This window comes from Eleutherodactylus coqui, chromosome 8 (genome assembly GCF_035609145.1).
Source record: "Eleutherodactylus coqui strain aEleCoq1 chromosome 8, aEleCoq1.hap1, whole genome shotgun sequence".
Classification (NCBI taxonomy): Eukaryota; Metazoa; Chordata; class Amphibia; order Anura; family Eleutherodactylidae; genus Eleutherodactylus; species Eleutherodactylus coqui.
In genome coordinates, this window is record NC_089844.1 from 33,350,913 (window position 1) to 33,363,888 (window position 12,976).

Below are 12,976 nucleotides of genomic sequence, written 5' to 3' on the forward strand. Positions count from 1 at the left end.
CCAAGTGAGGGTGTGGGCACAGGCCGAGCTCCTGATCCAGGTGTGTCGCAGCCGACTGCTGCGCGATTAGGAGAGAGGCACGTTTCTGGCGTCCCCACATTCATCGCCCAATTAATGGGTCCACGCGGGAGACCTTTATTAGAAAATGAGCAGTGTGAGCAGGTCCTGTCCTGGATGGCAGAAAGTGCTTCGAGCAAGCTATCATCCACCCACAGTTCTGTGCTGCAAATCCGAATCCTCTGTCTGCTGCTCCTCCTTCCTCCCAGCCTCCTCACTCCACTACAATGACACCTGCTCAGGAGCGGGAACACTCCCAGGAACTGTTCTCGGGCCCCTGCTTAGATTGGGCAGCAGTGGTTCCTCTCCCACCAGAGGAGTTTATCGTCACTGATGCCCAACCATTCGAAAGTTCCCGGGGTCCGGGGGAAGAGGCTGGGGACTTCCGCCAACTGTCTCAAGAACTTTCTGTGGGTGAGGAGGACGATGACGATGAGACACAGTTGTCTTGCAGTGAGGTAGTAGTAAGGGCAGTAAGTCCAAGGGAGCAGCGCAGGGAGGATTCGGAGGAAGAGCAGCAGGACGATGAGGTGACTGACCCCACCTGGTGTGCAACGCCTACTCAGGACAGGTCTTCAGAGGGGGAGGCAAGGGCATCAGCAGGGCAGGTTGCAAGAGGCAGTGCGGTGGCCAGGGGTAGAGGCAGGGCCAGACCGAATAATCCACCAAGTGTTTCCCAAAGCACACCCTCACGCCATGCCACCCTGCAGAGGCCGAGGTGCTCTAAGGTCTGGCAGATTTTCACAGAGACGCCTGACGACCGACGAACAGTGGTGTGCAACCTTTGTCGCGCCAAGATCAGCCGGGGAGCCACCACCACCAGCCTCACCACCACCAGCATGCGCAGACATATGATGGCCAAGCACCCCACAAGGTGGGACGAAGGCCGTTCACCGCCTCCGGTTTGCACCGCTGCCTCTCCCCCTGTGCCCCAACCTGCCACTGAGATCCAACCTCCCTCTCAGGACACAGGCACAACCGTCTCATGGCCTGCACCCACACCCTCACCTCCGCTGTCCTCGGCCCCATCCACCAATGTCTCGCACCGCACAGTCCAGCCGTCGCTAGCGCAAGTGTTGGAGCGCAAGCGCAAGTACGCCACCACGCACCCGCACGCTCAATCGTTAACCGTCCACATAGCCAAATTTATCAGCCTTGAGATGCTGCCGTATAGGGTTGTGGAAACGGAGTCCTTCAAAGCTATGATGGCGGCGGCGACCCCGCGCTACTCTGTTCCCAGTCGCCACTACTTTTCCCGATGTGCCGTCCCAGCCCTGCACGACCACGTCTCCCGCAACATTGTATGCGCCCTCACCAATGCGGTTAGTGGCAAGGTCCACTTAACTACGGACACGTGGACAAGCACAGGCGGGCAGGGCCACTACATCTCCCTGACGGCACATTGGGTGAATTTAGTGGAGGCTGGGACAGAGTCAGAGCCTGGGACCGCTCACGTCCTACCCACCCCCAGAATTGCGGGCCCCAGCTCGGTGGTGGTATCTGCGGCGGTGTATGCTTCTTTCACTAAAGCACCCTCCTCCTCCTCCTCAACCTCTGTCTCGCAATCAAGATGTGTCAGCAGCAGCAGCAGTCGGTGTCGCGCGGCGTGGCAGCACAGCGGTGGGCAAGCGTCAGCAGGCCGTGCTGAAACTACTCAGCTTAGGAGATAGGAGGCACACGGCCCACGAACTGCTGCAGGGTCTGACAGAGCAGACCGACCGTTGGCTTGCGCCGCTGAGCCTCCAACCGGGCATGGTCGTGTGTGACAACGGCCGTAACCTGGTGGCGGCTCTGCAGCTCGGCAGCCTCACGCACGTGCCATGCCTGGCCCACGTCTTTAATTTGGTGGTTCAGCGCTTTCTGAAAAGCTACCCACGCTTGTCAGACCTGCTCGTAAAGGTGCGCCGGCTCTGCGCACATTTACGCAAGTCCCACACGGACGCTGCCACCCTGCGCACCCTGCAACATCGCTTTAATCTGCCAGTGCACCGACTGCTGTGCGACGTGCCCACACAGTGGAACTCTACGCTCCACATGTTGGCTAGGCTCTATGAGCAGCGTAGAGCTATAGTGGAATACCAACTCCAACATGGGCGGCGCAGTGGGAGTCAGCCTCCTCAATTCTTTTCAGAAGAGTGGGCCTGGTTGGCAGACATCTGCCAGGTCCTTCGAAACTTTGATCAGTCTACCCAGGTGGTGAGCGGCGATGCTGCAATCATTAGCGTCACCATTCCTCTGCTATGCATCTTGAGAAGTTCCCTGCAAACCATAAAGGCAGCCGCTTTGCGCTCGGAAACAGAGCCGGGGGAAGACAGTATGTCGCTGGATAGTCAGAGCACCCTCCTGTCTATATCTCAGCGCGTTCAGGAGGAGGAGGAGGAGGATGAGGAGGAGGGGGAAGAGACAGCTTGGCCCACTGCTGACGGTACCCATGCTGCTTGCCTGTCATCATTTCAGCGTGTATGGCCTGAGGAGGAGGAGGAGGAGGAGGAGGATCCTGAAAGTGATCTTCCTAGTGCGGACAGCCATGTGTTGCGTACAGGTACCCTGGCACACATGGCTGACTTCATGTTAGGATGCCTTTCTCGTGACCCTCGCATTCAACGCATTCTGGCCACTACGGATTACTGGGTGTACACACTGCTCGACCCACGCTATAAGGAGAACCTTCCCAGTCTCATTCCCGAAGAGGAAAGGGGTTCGAGAGTGTTGCTATACCACAGGACCCTGGCGGACAAGCTGATGGTAAAATTCCCATCCGACAGCGCTAGTGGCAGAAGGCGCAGTTCCGAGGGCCATGTAGCAGGGGAGGTGCGTAGATCGAGCAGCATGTACAGCCCAGACAGTGCAACAGTCTTTAAGGGCCTGGCCAGCTTTATGGCTCCCCAGCAAGACTGTGTCACCGCTCCCCAGTCAAGGCTGAGTCGGCGGGAGCACTGTAAAAGGATGGTGAGGGAGTACGTAGCCGATCGCACAACCATCCTCGGTGACGCCTCTGCCCCCTACAACTACTGGGTGTCGAAGCTGGACACGTGGCCTGAACTAGCGCTGTATGCCCTGGAGGTGCTTGCTTGTCCTGCGGCTAGCGTCTTGTCGGAGAGGGTGTTTAGTGCGGCTGGGGGAATCATCACGGATAAGCGTACCCGCCTGTCAACCGACAGTGCCGAGAGGCTAACACTCATCAAGATGAACAAAGCCTGGATTTCCCCAGACTTCTCTTCTCCACCAGCGGACAGCAGCGATACGTAAGCAATACGTAGGCTGCACCCGCGGATGGAAGCTACGTTCTCTCTCACCATCCAAAACGGGGACATTTCTGCTTCATCAATCTGTGTCTAATATTCCTCCTCCTCCTCCTGCTCCTCCTCCTGAAACCTCACGTAATCACGCTGAACGGGCAATTTTTCTTAGGGCCACAAGGCTCACTCATAATTTTTCTAAACAATTTTTAGATGTTTCAATGCTCTGAAAAGCGTTGGAACGTTAACTTGAACCAATTTTTCGTTAAACTGGGCTGCCTCCAGGCCTAGTTACCACTTAAGCCACATTAACCAAAGCGATTAATGGGTTTCACCTGCCCTCTTGGTTGGCCATGGCCAATTTTTTTCAGGTACATTAGTACTGTTGATACAGCAATTTTTGTGGGCCCTCGCCTACAGTGTAATCAAATAAATTTTTAGCCCACCAGCATTAAGCACGACATTACTACCTCAGCTGTGTTGGGCAATGCAATGGGATATTTCTATGTACCGCCGGTGGCTTCCTGGCACCCACTCATGCTGTAGGTGCACACGGAGTTTTTACTACATCTGTACACTTGAAAAGAACCCCAGTCTGACTGGGGCATGCAGTGTGGGCCGAAGCCCACCTGCATTAAGCACGACATTACTACCTCAGCTGTGTTGGGCAATGCAATGGGATATTTCTATGTACCGCCGGTGGGTTCCAGGGAGCCACCCATGCTGTAGGTGCACACGGAGTTTTTACTACATCTGTACACTTGAAAAGAACCCCAGTCAGACTGGGGCATGCAGTGTGGGCCGAAGCCCACCTGCATTAAGCACGACATTACTACCTCAGCTGTGTTGGGCAATGCAATGGGATATTTCTATGTACCGCCGGTGGGTTCCAGGGAGCCACCCATGCTGTAGGTGCACACAGAGTTTTTACTACATCTGTACACTTGAAAAGAACCCCAGTCAGACTGGGGCATGCAGTGTGGGCCGAAGCCCACCTGCATTAAGCACGACATTACTACCTCAGCTGTGTTGGGCAATGCAATGGGATATTTCTATGTACCGCCGGTGGGTTCCTGGCACCCACCCATGCTGTGGGTCCACAGGGAATTATAAATGCATCTGTGTCCACTTGTAAAGAACCCCAGTCTGACTGGGGCATGCAGAGACACCTTGACAGAATGAATAGTGTGTGGCACATAGGTTCCCCATTGCTATGCCCACGTGTGCAGCTCCTGATGGCGGTGGCACAGGATTCTATTTCTCATTGCTTTTGTACAGCATTGTGGGCTATCGCCCCGCCCCTTTTAAAGAGGGTTGCTGCCTAGCCGTGCCAACCTCTGCAGTGTGTGCCTGCGGTTCCTCCTCATGGCAGACGCACTTCTAAATAGACATGAGGGTGGTGAAGCATTAGGGCAGCTGAAGGCTGCGCAGGGACACTTTGGTGTGCGCTGTGGGGGGGAGGGGGGCGGTTGGGCAGCATGTCACACAGGAAAAGTGGCAGTGTAGTGTCATGCAGGCAGTGATTGTGCTTTGTTGGAGGTAGTGTGGTGCTTAGCTAAGGTATGCCATGCTAATGAGGGTTTTTCAGAAGTAAAAGTTTTGGGGAGGGGGGGGCCCCACTCTTGCCGCTATTGTGGCTTAATAGTGGGACCTGTGAACTTGAGATGCAGCCCAACATGTAGCCCCTCGCCTGCCCTATCCGTTGCTGTGTCGTTCCCATCACTTTCTTGAATTGCCCAGATTTTCACACAAGGAAACCTTAGCGAGCATCGGCGAAATACAAAAATGCTCGGGTCGCCCATTGACTTCAATGGGGTTCCTTACTCGAAACGAACCCTCGAGCATCGCGAAAAGATCGTCCCGAATAACGAGCACCCGAGCATTTTGGTGCTCGCCCATCTCTAATCATAACCTTGTTGCAAGAAGGAAAAGAAAACATTTTTAAAAAATTTAAAAGTAGCTGACCTGCAATACCTGGATCACCTATGTCTTCCCTCCCCCCCCCCCTTTGAACTAGGGTACTTAATTGGAAGAGTAACCGGGTTCAAGGTAATAACAACATTGTAAAAAGATTTGATGGATGCAGATAAGGCCTGTAAGATGTTAGCGCCAATAACAGAGACATGAGTTACATCAGGGCAGAATAATCTACAAACACCTATTAATATTTGAAATGTGATATCCTTTAAGCAAATTCATTATTAATCTGATCCTGCCTGCAATGTCTCATCAAATTTGAGAGAGAGAGAGAAAAAAAAAAAAAAAACTTTTACTAGCTGCTCAAGATTCCCACCTCCTAACTTGTGGACAAGAGGGATGACCCACATTATGTACTTTTACATCATCTAGCTCCACCCCTTCGATACTGGCTGCTTGCTTCTTTCTACACAGCTTCATTTAAGCTCCACAGTCTAAGCATCCACATCACAACCAAGTAAAGTCTTATGCATGGGGGGGGGGGGGCTTTTATTCCCAGTCAATATCTGCATCACACATTTTACATTTATTACAGCCTGAACACAGGTAATTAACTCTCATCCGTTCATGCGGTCAAGTCTCATTCAAATGTTAGTAAGAGTTCACACAGGACGTAACGCGTATGATGCAACTGTCCTCATCTTGCAAACAAATGCATTCAATTCTGTTCAAGCAAACAAGGCTACTGTCCAGGGTTCTCCGCTCTAATCTTTGACCTTGAGAAGCACACATTCCTTCTCTGCAAATCTCACTAAACTCTGTTCCTCCTCACTGTACCCCCCCCCCCCTTCGGAGACAAGGGGGGGCGACTTGCAGCTGCGGCTTTTCACAAATCAAGCATTAACCCTCTATTTATTCCTATATATATATATATATATATATATTTTCTATTTTTAAAACCATATAAGTCACGTAATATATTCAACGTCTGTCTTTCTTCTATGACTTTGAATTTTACCTCTCTTATGAAACAGATTTTTGGAAAGCAGCCAGAACATTCAGACTCTAACAACATTAACCCCTAGTAATTATAAGAGGTATATTTCTCTGCACAGAATATCAAACACAGACGGCAGGGGAATAGTTAAACACATAAAAAAAAGGACAAAGAAGACTAAGACGTATAACAAAGATTAGATCACATCAAAACATACGAGACAAACAATATTGGTTATTTGTCACATAATTATCCACAGATTCTGCATGAACTTGCTTTATGTCCCAAAGGAACACAAACTATAAAGGATTCCCTTTCTCTGATAACTGCCGTATGTACACTTGCCTCAATCTATCTATCTAACATACTTTTATTCAACCTTTGACTATCTCTGAATCTTTCCCAAACTTGCTAGTTGAAGATTCCCAGAATTCTAAAACACCTGCTTTTCTCAACAAGTCGCTACATTCTTTCCCCACGGCTAACTTGCTTTGTCTGACCTTTGCTATTTCTCTAGCTGTTCCCATATAGGCATACTCCTTGCCTTGAATGTTTCTCATATTGTCTGTTCTATTTTCTAAACCGGCGTCTCTGATATCTTATAGGCTTTAAGTCACGTAGCATTTTTATCTTCTAATTAGGACCAAAATTCATAATTAAAAGTTCCCGCCTTTTTAAGTCTTATAGGCTTGTTTATTGATATCTTCCCCTTTCCCTCTCTCTTATTATCTTAATAGGGGTAAAATCTTCCAGCAATCACACAGATTACTTCGGAGGGTTGAGGGGAGACCACATTTACTGATATCTTCCCCTTCCCTCTCTCTCATTCCTGCCCCCATCTCAATATGCCCACTATTCTTCACGAAGTAAACAGGACACTATTTTCACACAGTACGTTATAGGAGGACACACAGTCGTCCTTGTCCCGGAATAGTTTTACAGCGCCTTCCAGTAATCACACAGATTACCTCGGAGGGTTAAGGGGAGACCACACTTTGCCTCTCAGGGAACTTTTGGTGATATTATAACAAAGCCAACAAAAACAGATAATTGCCAACGTGATACAAACAATCAGTACAGAAACTTCAAGAATTTCCTCAGGCAACATGGCATAAAACAACAGAGTATGAGTTCTTCCGTCTATTACAGTTTTATGAACACATACGTTAAAATATGGCAGAGTATTCTTATAAATACATGCAGCGACTGACCTTCTGTCAACGATGAGCCCAAAATCAGGGAAGCCCAGAATCAAAGTGGCAAGACAAGGGCCTACCTTTCACTGGTGATTTTTGGAGTCTGGGGTCCCGTGATCCTGGTCCCGTGGTGTTGGCAGTTGGTGTCGTCAGATATCGGCTGCAGGTAAAGAATAAACTCCGCGCCACGTTCTGGGCGCCAAGTAACTGTCGGGGGTCCTTTCAAAAGAGACCAGATGCTAATGTTGCCTAGGTCCAAATTAGTATAAGCAATCAACGAGCGCTCGGAGAAGGCATGCTGACAACACAGAGTGTGATCAAAATGGCTTCTAGTTTATTGAAACAAAAACATTGGATTATATAGACCATAGACCACTGCCCAGGCAGGAAGGACTTTATCTTGTGGTCAGCAAATAATTGCAAGGATACATTCCTTCTTAATGAGCTATTGTAAAGCAAAAAGGAGACTTAGAGACAGTACATCTTGTTAGTTTAGAACACAGGATGTTCTTGTTCACTAGATAAGAGAGACCTTGAACAGCTTCAGAGAAGTCCATTCTCAACCACCTGTTTCCCTAACCAGAACACATTTTTTATTGAAACTATTTATTCGTATTTTGATAGCCTAGCAACTAAATTAACCCCTTATACTATCTATCTATCTATCTATCTATCTATCTATCTACTATCTATATTCTATCTATCTACTATCTATATTCTATCTATCTGCTATCTATCTACTATCTATATTCTATCTATCTATATACTATCTATATTCTATCTATCTATATACTATCTATCTATCTATCCGCTATCTATATACTATCTATCTGCTATCTATATACTATCTATCTATGTGCTATCTATATACTATCTATCTATATTCTATGTATCTATCTACTATCTATATTATATCTATCTATATACTATCTATCTGCTATCTATATACTATCTATCTATCTGCTATCTATATACTATCTATCTACTATCTATCTATATACTATCTATCTATCTGCTATCTATCTGCTATCTATATACTATCTATCTGCTATCTATATACTATATATCTATCTGCTATCTATAAGCTATCTATCTACTATCTATATTCTATCTATCTACTATCTCTATTCTATTTATCTATCTGCTATCTATATACTATCTATCTATCTATCCCATATCTATCTATATACTATCTATTTATCTATCCCATATCTATCTATATACTATCTATCTATCCCATATCTATCTATATAATATCTATCTATCTAGATATATATACTATCTATCTGCTATCTATATATTATCTATCTATATACTATATCTATCTCATATCTATATACTATATCTATCTGCTATCTATATACTATATATTTATCTATCTGATATCTATATACTATCGGTTATCGATCTCCTAACTATCTATCTGCTATCTATATACTATCTATCTATCTCATATCTCTCCATATACTATCTATCTCATATCTATCTATATGCTATCTATCCAATCTATCTATATACTATCTATCCCATATCTATCTATATACTATCTATCTGCTGTCTATATACTATCTATCTATCTGCTATCTATATACTATCTATTCATCCATCTATCTATATACTATCTATTCATCTATCTATATTCTATATCTATTCATCTATCTGCTATCTATATACTATCTATCTATTCATTAGAGATGAGCGAATGTACTCGGATAGGCACTACTCGTCCGAGTAATGTGCCTTATCCGAGTACCGCTGTACTCGTGCAGAAAGATTCGGGACGTGCTGCGGAGCGGGGAGCTGCAGGGGAGAGCGGGGAGGAACGAAGGGGAGATCTTTCTCTCCTTCTCTCCCGGCAGCTCTGCCCCGCTCCCCGCTGCGACTCACCTGTCAGCAGCGGAGCGTCCCGAATCTTTCTGCACGAGTACAGCGGTACTCGGATAAGGCACATTACTTGGACGAGTAGTGCTTATCCGAGTACGTTCGCTCATCTCTACTATTCATCTATCTATCTCATATGAGATAGATAGTATATGGATAGATATGAGATAGATAGATGAATAGATATATAGATAGTAAATAGATAGATGGATGAATAGATAGATATTATATAGATAGCAGATAGATAGTATATACATGGATATGAGATAGATAGATAGTATATACATAGATATCTATCTATATATTATCTATCTATCTTATATCTATCTATTCATCTATCTATATACTATCTATTCATCTATCTATATACTATCTATTCATCTTTCTATATACTATCTATCTGCTATCTATATACTATCTATCTATTCATCTATCTATCTATCTCATATGAGATAGATAGATAGTATATAGATAGATATGAGATAGGTAGATAGATCAATAGATAGTATATAGATAGATGGATGACTAGATAGATAGTATATAGATAGCAGATAGATAGATATGAGATAGATAGATACTGTATAGATGGATATGAGATAGATAGATAGTATATAGCAGAGGCGTAACTTGAAGCTCCTGGGCCCTGATGCAAAATCTGTCACAGGGTCTCAAACTATAATGCTTTATTCATAGTACGGGGCTCCCTATATGGAGAACTGAAGCCTTATGGGCCCCCTAAGGCTCCTGGGCCAGGGTGCAACCACATCCCCTGCATATAGATAGATAGTATATAGATAGATGGATGAATAGATAGATAGTATATAGATAGCAGATAGATAGTATATAGATAGATATGGGATAGATAGTGGATAGATAGATAGTATATAGATAGCAGATAGATAGTATATAGATAGATATGGGATAGATAGATAGTATATAGATAGATATGAGATAGATAGATAGGTAGATACGTAGATAGATATCTATCTCATTTCTATCTATCTATCTATCTATCTATCTATCTATCTATCTATCTATCTATCTCTAGCTCTCTCTGGTATAAGTTACACATCTCCCTGGATTTACTGTATTCACACTTGACACACAATTAAAAAAAACGCATCTAAACCACATGTAGTTTTTAATTGTGTCTGCAGCTCCTTAATAACGTACGCGGTCTTTAAATACTAGCTCTCGTCTACGACCTGAAGGTTGCAAGTTCGATCCCCACATGCGTCAGGTAGCCGGCTCAAGGTTGACTCAGCCTTCCATCCTTCCGAGGTCGGTAAAATGAGAACCCAGCTTGGTGGGGGGTAATTAAGTAATAATTACCTGAAAGCGCTGCGTAATAAGTTGGCGCTATACAAATACCAAGATTTATTTATTTATTTTATTTACTGCATGCAGGGTTTTTATGTGTTTCTCTTTATTGTGGTTCTAAAGTGCAACATAAACATGACCCCCCTGAGGCTGCTCTCACACCTGTGTTCAGAAAACGCAGCTTGAAATCGTGGCATTTTTACCGGAATTTTGAGCAGCATTTTTGAACATAGGTTACAGCGTTTGACAGCGCTTTTTAATGCACCCCATCATTGTGAGGAGGTGTGTTAAAAACCACGAAAATGCAAAAATAGAACAGACAGCTCTCGAAAATCACACAGTTAGAAACACCGTGTTCGAGCGCAGATTTGAGTAAGCTCATTAAAATCTCTGGGAGTGTTGTACCGTGGTTAGTACGGCGCTCGGGACACCGCGCTAATAGCGGTAAAAAGCGGTGTGTGTGAGAGTGGCCTCCGGGGCTACAAACAAAGTTTCATGTACATGCGTCATGTTTGGAAAGATTACGCCAAGGGGCAGATCATGTATGCAGCACGATCTTGGTATGGGTACAGGGGAGTGTGGGGTGGAGGCCCAAGAGGGGGGGGGGGGGTGGCGAGCTGAACTTTTGCGCCCGGGCACCTTAGGTACGCCCCTGGTGCCAGGGACCGGTTCTCGAAAGAAATACACTGCGATCCCCAAAAGTGGAGATGGAGGAAAGCGAAAGAAACAATATATTTTTCACACACAGCTTATGTACCTGTCATACACTGTGGTTATACGACCGTAAGTAAACAATAGCACATGCTGAAAGTAACGGCTGTTTAACACGATTATCATTGTGGTTGTTCAGGCTACTGCGCTTCTGCGAGTTTTTGAGTGATGATCGTCCCGTGTAAAAGCATGCTGAAACTGAATTAAGGGACGAGAATCGTCCGGTCATTCAGTTTAGCGCATGCATAAAATCCTGATCGACGATAGTTCAGTGTAATCAGCAGCTGTTCAGTACTGAATAGCTGCTGCTTACAGTGAATGGAGAGGGGAGGGGGAGAGCAGGAAGAGAGCACTACCCCAGGCACCCCACCTCCCTGTTGGCGTGAGCGACCCAGCAATACTCTCTCCTGTGTGACAGCATGTGAGTGAGTATCCACAGGGTAGAGTGTGGAGCATCGTTTTCCCCACAGCTCGTCCCGTGTAAAAGTGCCTTAAAAGGTCAACTGCTAATTATTTCTGTCTTTTTCACAGGGCCAGTGATAATTTAAATGAGATTGACACACCGGAGGCCCAGGAGGGGGAAGAGACCTCCATCCATGGTTTTGTAGGAACCCCTACAGAAGAAGTGTCGGAGGCTGTGGGGAATGAATCAGTTGAAAGCAGCCAAACTGGAATGACAACACCAACAGCACGTCCTAAAAGACGAAGGGGCAGGCCCAAGGTAGCAGCAGCCGCAGCATCGTCATCAGCGAGCCGCAGGGAGGAGATACAACGGGAGGTTCTGGCAGTGGTGCGCAGACAAAACACCCCACAGGACACTGCCAATGGGTAGGGCCAGTTTGTGGCATCAGCCCTGCGCAAATTGCCAGATGCATTGCAGTTAAGTACACACTGGTACATGTCCTTTTTACTTGAAATGGCAACCTGCCCAATTCGCCATTTAAGTTGCATTACGCAATCGAGCAAAACAGACTGTGCCATACACAACGGCTTTTAGCCGCTTTGCAGCCTCCCCCACCACCACACCAACAACTACCTCAAAATTTTGGCTATGGGCAATACGGCCAAAACATGCATGAGACAGCATCCACGAGTGTGTGGGCTCCCCCACCAACAATTGCCCCTGCCCAGTAACCCACTTCTGGAGCGCAGCTCTGAACTTCCCTCCACCTTACAGGGGCATGTTGGACTTCAATTTTCAGCACCCAGCAGCGATGCCGGGCCTCATTAGCAAAATCTATGAGTTTTATAAATTTTCTGATAAAAGTTGGAAAAAATAAAACACAGTTTTAAAAACTTATGATTGCCAGTTACAGAAGCTATGTAAAAAAAAGATCTAGTGTTTGACTAAAATTCTTTAAAAGTGTAAATTATAAATTTTTCTGTTATACCTCTTGAAATACAAGTTTTTCTTGAAAGTAACCTGAATGTTGGCTTTTATTTATGTATCTTTTTAGGTAAAATTGTAGTGTGTTTCCCCACATTTAAAGGGGTTTTCCCATGAAATAGTATCGATGACCTATAATCAGGATATGTAATCAATAATGATCGACTGGGGTTCACCGCTATGTACCGCAACTGATCGAGTGCATATCAGCACCGCAATAACAGAGGTCAGAGCAGAAACATGCGCTGGCACAGATGATTGTTTGTGGTCT

The 12,976-nt window shown here is 45.9% G+C and overlaps 1 long non-coding RNA gene across 1 annotated transcript in view; it reads left to right on the forward strand.

Moving 5' to 3' along the window:
* LOC136576286 (uncharacterized) overlaps nt 1–12,695 on the forward strand; it is a 64,660-nt gene extending 51,965 nt beyond the window's left edge. The window contains exon 3 of the long non-coding RNA XR_010786334.1: nt 11,850–12,695. This is a non-coding gene — a long non-coding RNA (uncharacterized lncRNA). The remainder of the gene's footprint in view (nt 1–11,849) is intronic.
* The last annotated feature ends 281 nt before the right edge of the window (nt 12,696–12,976 follow it).